Below are 9787 nucleotides of genomic sequence, written 5' to 3'. Positions count from 1 at the left end.
GGCTCTCTGGGCTCTCTGGGCTCTCTGGGCTCTCTGGGCTCTCTGGGCTCTCTGGGCTCTCTGGGCTCTCTGGGCTCTCTGGGCTCTCTGGGCTCCTCTCTTTCCACAGTTGTCTCCGGCTCTCAGCTGCATCAGCCACCAGGTCTTCTCGAGTCACCATCTTCACAGGCCACATCCGCCACTTTCCACGTGTTACGAAGCCCTACCACTTGCCCCTTTTGTTACCTATTGCCACCTTTGTTACCCATAAATTTCACTTGTTTCAGTTCTGTTCTGTGTTCTTACTTCTCTTCCACCCCTTCCTTGTTACTCACCTTGGCAAGTAGGAGCTATGCTGCTATGACCCACTTAAGAAAATACTCAAGTGAATACAATGTAAAGAAATACAACACAATCCAAGTAAGCCTAATGTGGGCAGTAACCTTGGGGGGAAAATAGAGAAAGGAAAAGCACTAGCCACATTCCAGACCTGTCCCTCCCAGCTCACCTGGTTTAATAACTCAATAGGAGTTGGCATAGTTGATTTTCTCAAATTGGCTTGGTTTCCACTTTTCAGTTCTTGGCTCCTCTCATTCTCCACTGCAAGGTTCTCTGTGGCTTTGTCTTTTATAGCAGCCCCTAGCCCTCAGCCTCTAGGCTCAGGTATGCTCTCCTTTTCATGCTCACCCCTCAGTCAGCGGCCACCCTCAGTGGTATACCCCTAGCCTAAACTCCCAAGCATATCGCTCAAAGCCACAAGTGGTACCCACGAAGGCCAAGAAAGCAGTCTGAGCAATAAGTTTCCCTCAAGTATGAATGCCGCCGTTATGACCCACCAATGTAAATATGCAAAATACAATGCAAGGCAAGTAACTAGTGAAGGCAGCAACCTAGATGCAAAAGAAGAGAAAATTAGTAGCTCAAGCCAATAATGACCAGTCAAGTCTACTACCCACAGGCCCTGCTCATTTGAGGGGTGAACAGCTATTCTCTTTTATTTTCTGTCAGGCACTAGCTATGAGGCTCCTGACACTTCCCTGGCTGTGGAGTCAGCCCAAAGCCACATGTTCCACCTGTCCCCACATGGGTTCCTCAGCACCATACCCTTTAGTAGGAACAGAGTATCACACACGTGATTTGGGGGTTTCACTGTCTTCCGTTCTTGCCTGTCACTTGTTTTACACAGCCCTTAGTCCTCATTCTCTACCCTCTTACTCATGCCCACCCCACATGCAGATGCCTGCCCTTGGCCTACACTGCCCAGCATATCCTTTCTCAAGGCCACCGGTTTTACCCGTAAATGCCACAGGCAGAAAATTCTGAGCAGTCTTATAGTAACTAAGTTTTCCTTGGAGAAAAAAAACACTGCAATTAAGACCCACAGAAGTAGATACATGGGGAGATCTGGCAAGATGGCAGCAGAGTGAAGATGCCGCCATCAGTAAGTCCAAACTCACACAGGAATATAAGACTAAAAGCAGACTGATGTATGAGTAGAACCCAAACTGCACAGAAGGACCTGGAGTGGGCACATAGAGACCTAGAGTTGGGGAGGGATAACTGGCAAATTGGAGCAGCTGGGAGGCAGAAAGCTTGCAGCCTTTCTAGGGCTCCCTGCATGCCCACCATCACAGCAGATGCCTGGAGGCTTGTGCGCCATTAAGGTAAGGCCCAGCAAGGCTCACAAAGCCCCGGAGCTTAAAGGGAGGCAATGCAGTCAACCACCCTGGGAAACTGCCAACAATTTTAACACTCTCCCGACCCTTCAATGGGCACATCCTAGCATTGAGAGGCCCTAGATAGTGCTTCAGATAGGATACTTGCTAATGGTCTACCTGCTTACTGCATCTACCCACAAAACCTGTGGTAAAACCCTGTAGTTAAGAGAAACAACTCAGCTCTCTGAGTGGACCTCAAGTGGTCGTCAAAGACTGCTCAAAAGTGGGCACAAAGACCCCTGGAGGTGCTGAGGAAGGCCAGGCAGCCTGCACAGCTGGAAGGCTTACAGCTCTTCTGGTGCTCCCTGCATCCCCTACAGTAGGGGCCTGAAGGCTTATGAATTAGTAAGGCACTGCTCTGCAAGGTTCACAGTGCTCAAAAAGTAAACAAAACTAGAGGCTGGCTCAAGACAGTCCCAGGTGCAGGTAGACGTACAACACTTCTAACACGCTCCACCCCCCATGGGCATATACAAACAGAGGGAACCTGGGACATAGGAAGGCTCAAAGATCAACAGGCACCTGCCAGAGGCAAGGACTGAACATATTACTAGAAGAAGCTGACTACCACACGAGACCCCTGACTGTTACTAGCTGAGAGGACAGATTTCCACACATTGGGAGCTGGAAAAGCACAATATTGAAAGAAAGCACAGCTCAGAATATGTTCTACAACTGAAGTGTCTCGGCCATCCCAGAAAGAATACCAGTCAGTAACAGCAACACGGTTTCTCAACGAATATAAAGTATTAGAAAATACACGGCAGGGAAATGACAAATATCAAGCCAAGTCCACAGGGAAATGACAAATACCCAAGCAAGTCAAAAATCAAGTGGAATTACTCAGCCAAGCAAGTCAAAAATCAAGTAAAACTACTCAGCCTACCAAATAGAGAATTCAAAATCATGACAAAAAGATGAGAAGTCAGAAAATGCCATGAGGCAAGCTATCAAGGAGTTGAAAGAAAATGAGACCTTAAAGCAAATAGAAATTCAGGCGATGAAAAAGCCACTAGAGATAAAGAATGCTGTGCAAGTATAGAAAACTGGATAGTTGAAATGGAAGAATGAACCAGCACACTTGGAACACACAAAAACATTAAAACAGTAAGAGAAGTAAAAGGAAAAGGAATCAAAGAATACTTTAAGAGCTATCTGACACCATGAGGAAAGGAAATATAGGTATCAAAGATGGAATCGAGAAAGTATTCAGAGATAGAGAATTTCCCCAATATGAAGTAGATGAAAGTAGACATCCAAGAAGCAAGAACACCAAACTGCCATGATGATAGAAAAACAAGTCACATCATAGTAAAACTACTGAGATTACAAGGCAAGGAAAAGATAATGAAATTCCAAGAGGGAACAGGTAACCCATCAGCCTGACATCAGACTTCTCTAAAGAAACACTATGGGCAAGAATAGAGTAAAGGACACACTAAACGAAACCATTAAATGCCAGCCAAGAATATCCTGTGAAGCTCTTTCCTCTACAAAGAAAAAGGTTATTTTTCAACAAAGAAACTCTACATTTTGACATGACTAAAAACTCACTCCAAAAAAAACGAACAAGCCCTCAAACCAAATCTAACAGAACAATGAACAGTTCAAAAAACAATACAAATATAAAAAGGACAAAATAAAAGTATAGATGCAAGTATATCAATACTGTCTCTAAATTTAAATGGCTTTTTAACTATTCAATAAGACAGTTGCAGGGTGAATTAAGAAACAGAACCCAAAGTTCAGCCTACAGCAAACCCATCTAACTCAAAATAGACAACAGATTGAAAATAAAATGGAAAAATGGCCCTCCCTGGTGGCAGCCGGTTAAAGCACAGCACTAAGAAGCTAAAGCCACTTCTGCATGAGTTCAATCCCCTCCTGCCCCAGAGGAGATCCACATGGCGTGGCAGACCTCTCCTGACCCACCCGCTGTTCCCCTCAGCAGTGTACTTCGTTGATCTTCCTGTTCTGCTCCCCACTCTGTCTCTGGTGAATCCTCTCACTCTCGCATCTTTGGCCTGCACCCCAGTTTTGTATGAATAAAAAAGATGGAAAACAATCCTACAAGCAAATGGACCAAGAAAGGCAGGAACAGCTACACATATCAGACAAAGTAGACTTCAAACTGAAGGTTAAGAGACACAGAAGGCCAATACATTATGATTAAAGGGACAATACAAGACGTAACATAAAATATATCAAGAAACTAATTTCATCTATAAAAGCATCAGAAAATATATCGGAGACTTCAACATGCCACTCAATGGACACATCAAGACAAAAAGTAAGCAAAGACACTAAAGCTCTGAACAAGGACCTGTACAACATGAGTCTAAGAGATATCTATAGAATATTCACCCCCCAAAAAAATCTTGAGTACTCATTTCTCAAATTCACATTGATCATTCGCTAGGCTTCACCATATACTGTCACAAGATAAGTATCAGTACATACAGTAACACTGAAATCATGTCAACTATTTTCTGACTATGAAGGAATCAAACTAGGAATAAATCATGTGCAGAAGTCAAGAAACCCACCTACCACATGGAGACTAAAACCCCTAGTTTCCCACCTTAAATAACTGGAAAAAACAGCAAAGTAACTCAAAAAGTCAGTACAAGACAGGAATTAGTAAGTCCAATCAGAAATAAATGAAATGGAACTTAGGAAAACATTCCAAAAAAAAAAAAAAAAAAAAATCAATGCAACCCAAAGTTGATTATTCAAGAGAGGGAAAGAGAAAAAACAAACAGGTCCTTTGCCAAGCTCGCAAAGAAAACAAGAGCAAAGAGCAAGCACAAATAAACAATATCAAACAAAAGAGGAGAAATCCCCATAGATCCAGCAGAAAAAGTGATCAGAATACTATGAACTATATGCAAGCAAGTTCAGCAAGTTAGCAAAGAATGGACAAATTCCTACAACTCCGCAACCACCCAAAGGTATATATAAAGAAATTAAAGCCAGAACCAGATAGATTTACAAGTGAATTTTACCAAACTTTGGGGGGGGGCTAGAAAAAAAATTAGTACTTATTCTACACTCATCAAAAAAAAAAAAAAAAAAAGAACTACCACATACTTTCTACGAAGCCAACACTAATACTAACACACATACACACACAAGAAAAACACAAAAACCTAAGAAAACTTCAGACTAATCTCCCTAATGAACACTGATGTAAAAATTCTCAATGAAAGGTAAGGATGGTTCAACATCAGAAAAATCAATTCATGTAATCTATCACATCAACCGACAGAATGAAAGCCATGTAATCCTATCAATAGATGCAGAGAAGGTATTTGACAAACTTCAACACCCATTTATGTTTAAGGCCCTCGAAATCCTTGGAATAGAAGGAACATACCTCAACATGATAAAAGCCATATATAACAAACCCACAGCCACTATTATCCTCAGCAGAGAAAAGCTGAAGGCCTTTCCTTTAAGATCAGGAACATGACAAGGGTGTCCACTGTCACCACTACTCTTCAACGTAACACTTGAAGTTCTAGCCAGAGCAGTAAGACAGGAAAAGTATATACAAGGAATCCAATAGGCAAAGTAACAGTTTGCAGATGTATGTTTATTTACATTGAAAACCCTAATAACGCCAGAGAAACTAATCAATACCAAGCAGTTTAGCATGCTAGCAGGATATAAAAAAACACAAAAGTCAGAGGCCTGCCTATACACAAGCAGAAATAAAAATCCCCTTTTCAATTTTAACAAAAAGAATCAAATACATGGGAATCAAACTGACAAAAGAGGTAAAAGACTTATACCAAGAAAATTTCAGAACACTGTTAAAAGAACTACAGTACACACCATGAAATGCAAAGATATCCCCTGCTCATGGATCAGGAGAATTAACATTAACATCCTACCAAAAGCAATACAGATTTAATGTCACCCCAATAAAGTCTCAATGACATTCTGTGGAAGAAATACAACAGTTATAAGATTCACATAGAACCACAAAAGACCTCGAATAGCCAAAACTCTCATGACTAGGAAGAATGGAGGCATTACAATCCCAAACTTCGAGCTATATTACAAAGCTATTATAATCAAAAACTGTATGGTACTGAACAAGAATAGACATACAGACCAGTAGATTTGAATAGAAAAAACAGATATAAGCCCATAGGTTTATGGGCAGCTAATCAAGAGACTTTACAAAAAAAGACATCCTAGTGATTTGGGACAAAATTCTAATAAAAACTAGCAATACAGGATTGGTCTCAGAAATATACACAGAACTGAATAAACTAAACAAAAATAACCCCATCAAAAAATTGGCAGAAGAGCTAAAAAGACTTCTCGAAAGAATGTAGATGGCCAACAAGCATATGAAAAAACATTCATCACTGTAATAAGGGAGATGCAAAATTAAAACCACCTCACACCAGTGAGAATGGCCCATGTTAACAACAAATGTTGGTGAGGATGTGGAGGAAAAAGGAACTCCTCCACTGCTGGTGGGAATGCCAACTAGTACAACCATTATGGAAAACTGGAGGATCCTCAAACCGCTAAAAATGACCCAGCAATCCCACATCTACTATCTACCTACAAGACACAAAAACACTTATTCAAAAAAGATACCTGCACCCCCACGTTTATTGCTGCTTTGCTTACAATTGGAAAGACATGCAAACAACCCAAATTTCCCAAAGTAGATGACTAGGTTATGATGTGCTATATATACACAATGAAGTATTACTCAGCAACCAAAAAAAACATGGATGGAGCTGGAAAAAATCATGCTTAATGAAAAGCCACAAAGAAAAGGAAAAATACCGGATGGTTTCACTCGTAGCAGCAGTCTAACGGACCAGGCCAGAAAATGAACAGCTATATACCATACACATTGTATGAGGGTGGAGTTAGGAATGGGAGCGGGGGAGGAAGTGCACTGGACTATGGTGATGTCATTCAGGTCATCATTTGGTGATGGGATGCTCATTCGGTTTACAACTGAGATTGGAAAAGGCACAAAATGATGTAGAAATGAACTTTTTTAAAGACACATAAGTGAATAAAATAAAATATCACACAACGGAAGTAAGCCCAGTCAGGGTATCAACTTAATTAGCACCAGCCTGTAATTAACCAGTTTGGTTAATTAGCAACAGCTGATTATCAAATCTACTACCCACAGGTCCCGCTTATTTGAGCGGGGAACAGGTATTCTCACAGTAGTTGCCATGTGCCATAAGCCATCGCCTTTCCTGGCCTACTCTGGCTGTCATCTCAGCCCAAGCCACACACGAGCTCTACTGTATGTACACAGACTGGCAACACTGTACTCTTGAGGTTAGTTGCCCAATCCCCGGGGTGCGGGTGCTCACTGTTACTTCAGCACTCTGCTTTTATGTCCACCTATGTGACATACAGGCCCCTTTACTAAGGCCACCCCTTCCTACAAGCTCATGGGTTAGGGCCTGTACAGACGAGCTCCTCATGTGGCCTCTCTAGACCCCACAGGCCACACTCCCCACGTTTCCCTTGAGAACTTCTCACCTCAAGAACAGGCTCCTCAGCACCTCAATATTATTCAGAAAGAAACAGGGCATCATACACAAGTGATACACCTGCCATTAACATCCTTTAGCTGCTTAACCAATTTGGGACTTCCTGATTTTTGTCTTATCTACATTGGCCCTTTCATAAATTACTTCTGCCTGGCCGCAGGAAACCTCACAAAAGGCTACCGTAGGCCAGCAACGCCCCCCTGGCTACTCTTCAATTTTCATCTCCTAGGTGTAGAAGTGATGTAAAATCCAACCACCAAAGTTCCTCCACCCTCTAGCGAAATGTTAGTCCCATTGTTTCCTTACTTCAGCACTGGGTGAGCTCCAAATGGTGAATTGTGGTCTCCTATGAGTCTGCTGCCTCAGGGGGAGCTGTTCTTCACAGGCTATCTGCTGCAACCAAGTCTTGCCCTGTAGCTCCCGCCACCGCTTGTACAACCACAGTGCCTCCAGCGCTGTCCTGGACTGCATTTGTAGAGCTGCGAAGAGACAACCGCAGCCCTGCCTCTGAGCAAGCACGTCTGTCCAGTGCCTTCCCCATTGTGTGCTGAGTTCCCTCCACCTGTGCGGGGACTTGTGAGGCACAGAAAGAGGAGGCTGCCACCTCTCAGTCCTTGGGGTCCTCAGAAGGCTGCCATCCGCGTTGAATCCTGCTGACCAACACCAACTATAGCAGCAGGAAGGCAATAGGAAGGCAGAGCAAGTATAGGAGGGCCCTGGAGCTCACCGTTTCCAGGCTTTTAATGTCCATTCTACACCATAGGCAGGCAGGGTAGGCAGGGCATGCAGGGGGCTAGGCGGCATGGAGGCCTGCTAGCCCCCAGAGAGCCTTTACCTTCACAGGCATTCTCTCTGGCATCCTCTCGAGCTCTCTGCATCCTCCTGGGCTCTCTGCTGCACTCCACCACTCGTTCTTCGCCGCTCGCCCCACCCTCTGTTACGCCTCCCTTATAAGTGCAATCCTCTGCTCAGGTGTGCCCATTTACGCATGCTCACTGCACCGCGCTCAGCTGTTCACCATCAGGCATGCACACCCAAGCTCCCAAACTCCTCCTGCATTCAAGGCCACAGGTGATACCCAGAGAGGCTAACGGCACAAAAGCCTGAGTAATCTTCATTTACCCTACAGCTCCCCATGAAGGAAATGTTCCTATCCACCCCATTCCACTCTTTTCTTTTTTTATGGAAGGCCCAGTAGTGCCCTCCCCAAAATATCAGTGTTCTTACCCTGAGACCTGTGAGTAGATTGCCTTACGTGGCCAAAAGGAACTTAAACAGGTGTGATTAAGTCAAGGGCCTTGACATGGGGCGATCACCCAGCATTAGCCAACTGGATAATCTGATCACGTAGGTCCTTAGAAATGAAGAGCCTTTCCCAGCTGAGGTCAGCAGAAGCTGTGATTACAGAATTGTCAGAGAGGAAAATCATCCCTGGCTGTGGAGATGGAAGATGGGTCATGACCAAGAAATGTCACCTCCCAAAGCTAGAAAAGAGCTTTCTCATTCAAGAAATGACCCCTGAGGGACTCCATCAAGGAACCTCCTCATTTTCCTCCAGAGACCGCTCTGACTTCTAACCTACAAAACTATTAAGATAATTCATAACTTATTTTAAGCCATTCACTTTATGGTACTTTGTTGTATAAACAATAGAACCCCATATTTCCCTATTTCCATCAGAGTCTGCCCACTATTACATTTTAAAGATGAGCTGATAAAGTGATATTTTATTTGCTAAATTAAACAGGGGACGTTTCCTGCTTCAAAAGAAAAAAAAAAATGGTGGTGGGTGTGGTGTGGAAATAAACACCTGAGGGGTCACCCTCTACCTCTGAATCATACAAAGTTGTAAACCTGTGTTATAACAGTGGCAAAGGGGCAGGGTAACACTCCAGACCTAGTGGAAATACCTCTTCCAAGGTATTTCTGAGACTGTGGGATGTTTCACCTTAGCTAGTCCCAAAGGCTGGATGAAAAACTTATCCTTCAGTCACTCGATATCTATTCACCAGGATCAGGCACTGTACCATTTGGCAATGAAGGGGTGGATGCAAGTCTGTTCCATGACTGGGAAACCCAAGAGTTTCCTACTGAATTAGGAGTGCCTCAGTATGCAGACAGCAAAAGCACAAAGGAAAGCTTCCTCTTTGGGTCCTCTACATTTCTCCTAAGAGTGAAATCATCCCATAGTTTTCATTTTCTTCCTGGTCTACCTCAGAGTGCATGATCCCTTCCATCTCCATCCATGTTGCTGTGAATGGCATCAGTTTATCTATTATGATTGCTGGGGGGAAATAATTATAATAAAGTAAATATCAAAATCAACAAGTACTATAAGTTAGGGAGGGAGAGGGGAATAGGATCAAAACAAGAAGGGGAAGAGCACAAGGGACTGTGGTGATGGTGGAGGGTAAATCAGTGGTCAGAATTTTATAGGGACTACAACCAAGATGAGAAAGCATGCACTGAACAAAAATGAAAAATGATGTAAAAAAAATAAATATATATCCAAATAAAAGAAAAAGGAAGGCCTCCTAGCCCAGT

The 9787-nt window shown here is 43.2% G+C and overlaps 1 long non-coding RNA gene across 1 annotated transcript in view; it reads right to left on the bottom strand.

Moving 5' to 3' along the window:
* The window catches only part of LOC105853669, a 41294-nt gene extending 33174 nt beyond the window's left edge, over positions 1–8120 (bottom strand). Inside the window, exon 1 of the long non-coding RNA XR_001145459.1 lies at positions 7550–8120. This is a non-coding gene — a long non-coding RNA (uncharacterized LOC105853669). The remainder of the gene's footprint in view (positions 1–7549) is intronic.
* Between the last annotated feature and the right edge of the window lie 1667 nt (positions 8121–9787).

This window comes from Condylura cristata, unplaced genomic scaffold (assembly GCF_000260355.1).
Source record: "Condylura cristata isolate star-nosed mole 26May11 unplaced genomic scaffold, ConCri1.0 scaffold00015, whole genome shotgun sequence".
NCBI classification, from domain to species: domain Eukaryota; kingdom Metazoa; phylum Chordata; class Mammalia; order Eulipotyphla; family Talpidae; genus Condylura; species Condylura cristata.
The sequence above is the reverse complement of the archived record's forward strand: the minus strand, read 5'-3'. Positions and strand labels throughout refer to the sequence as shown.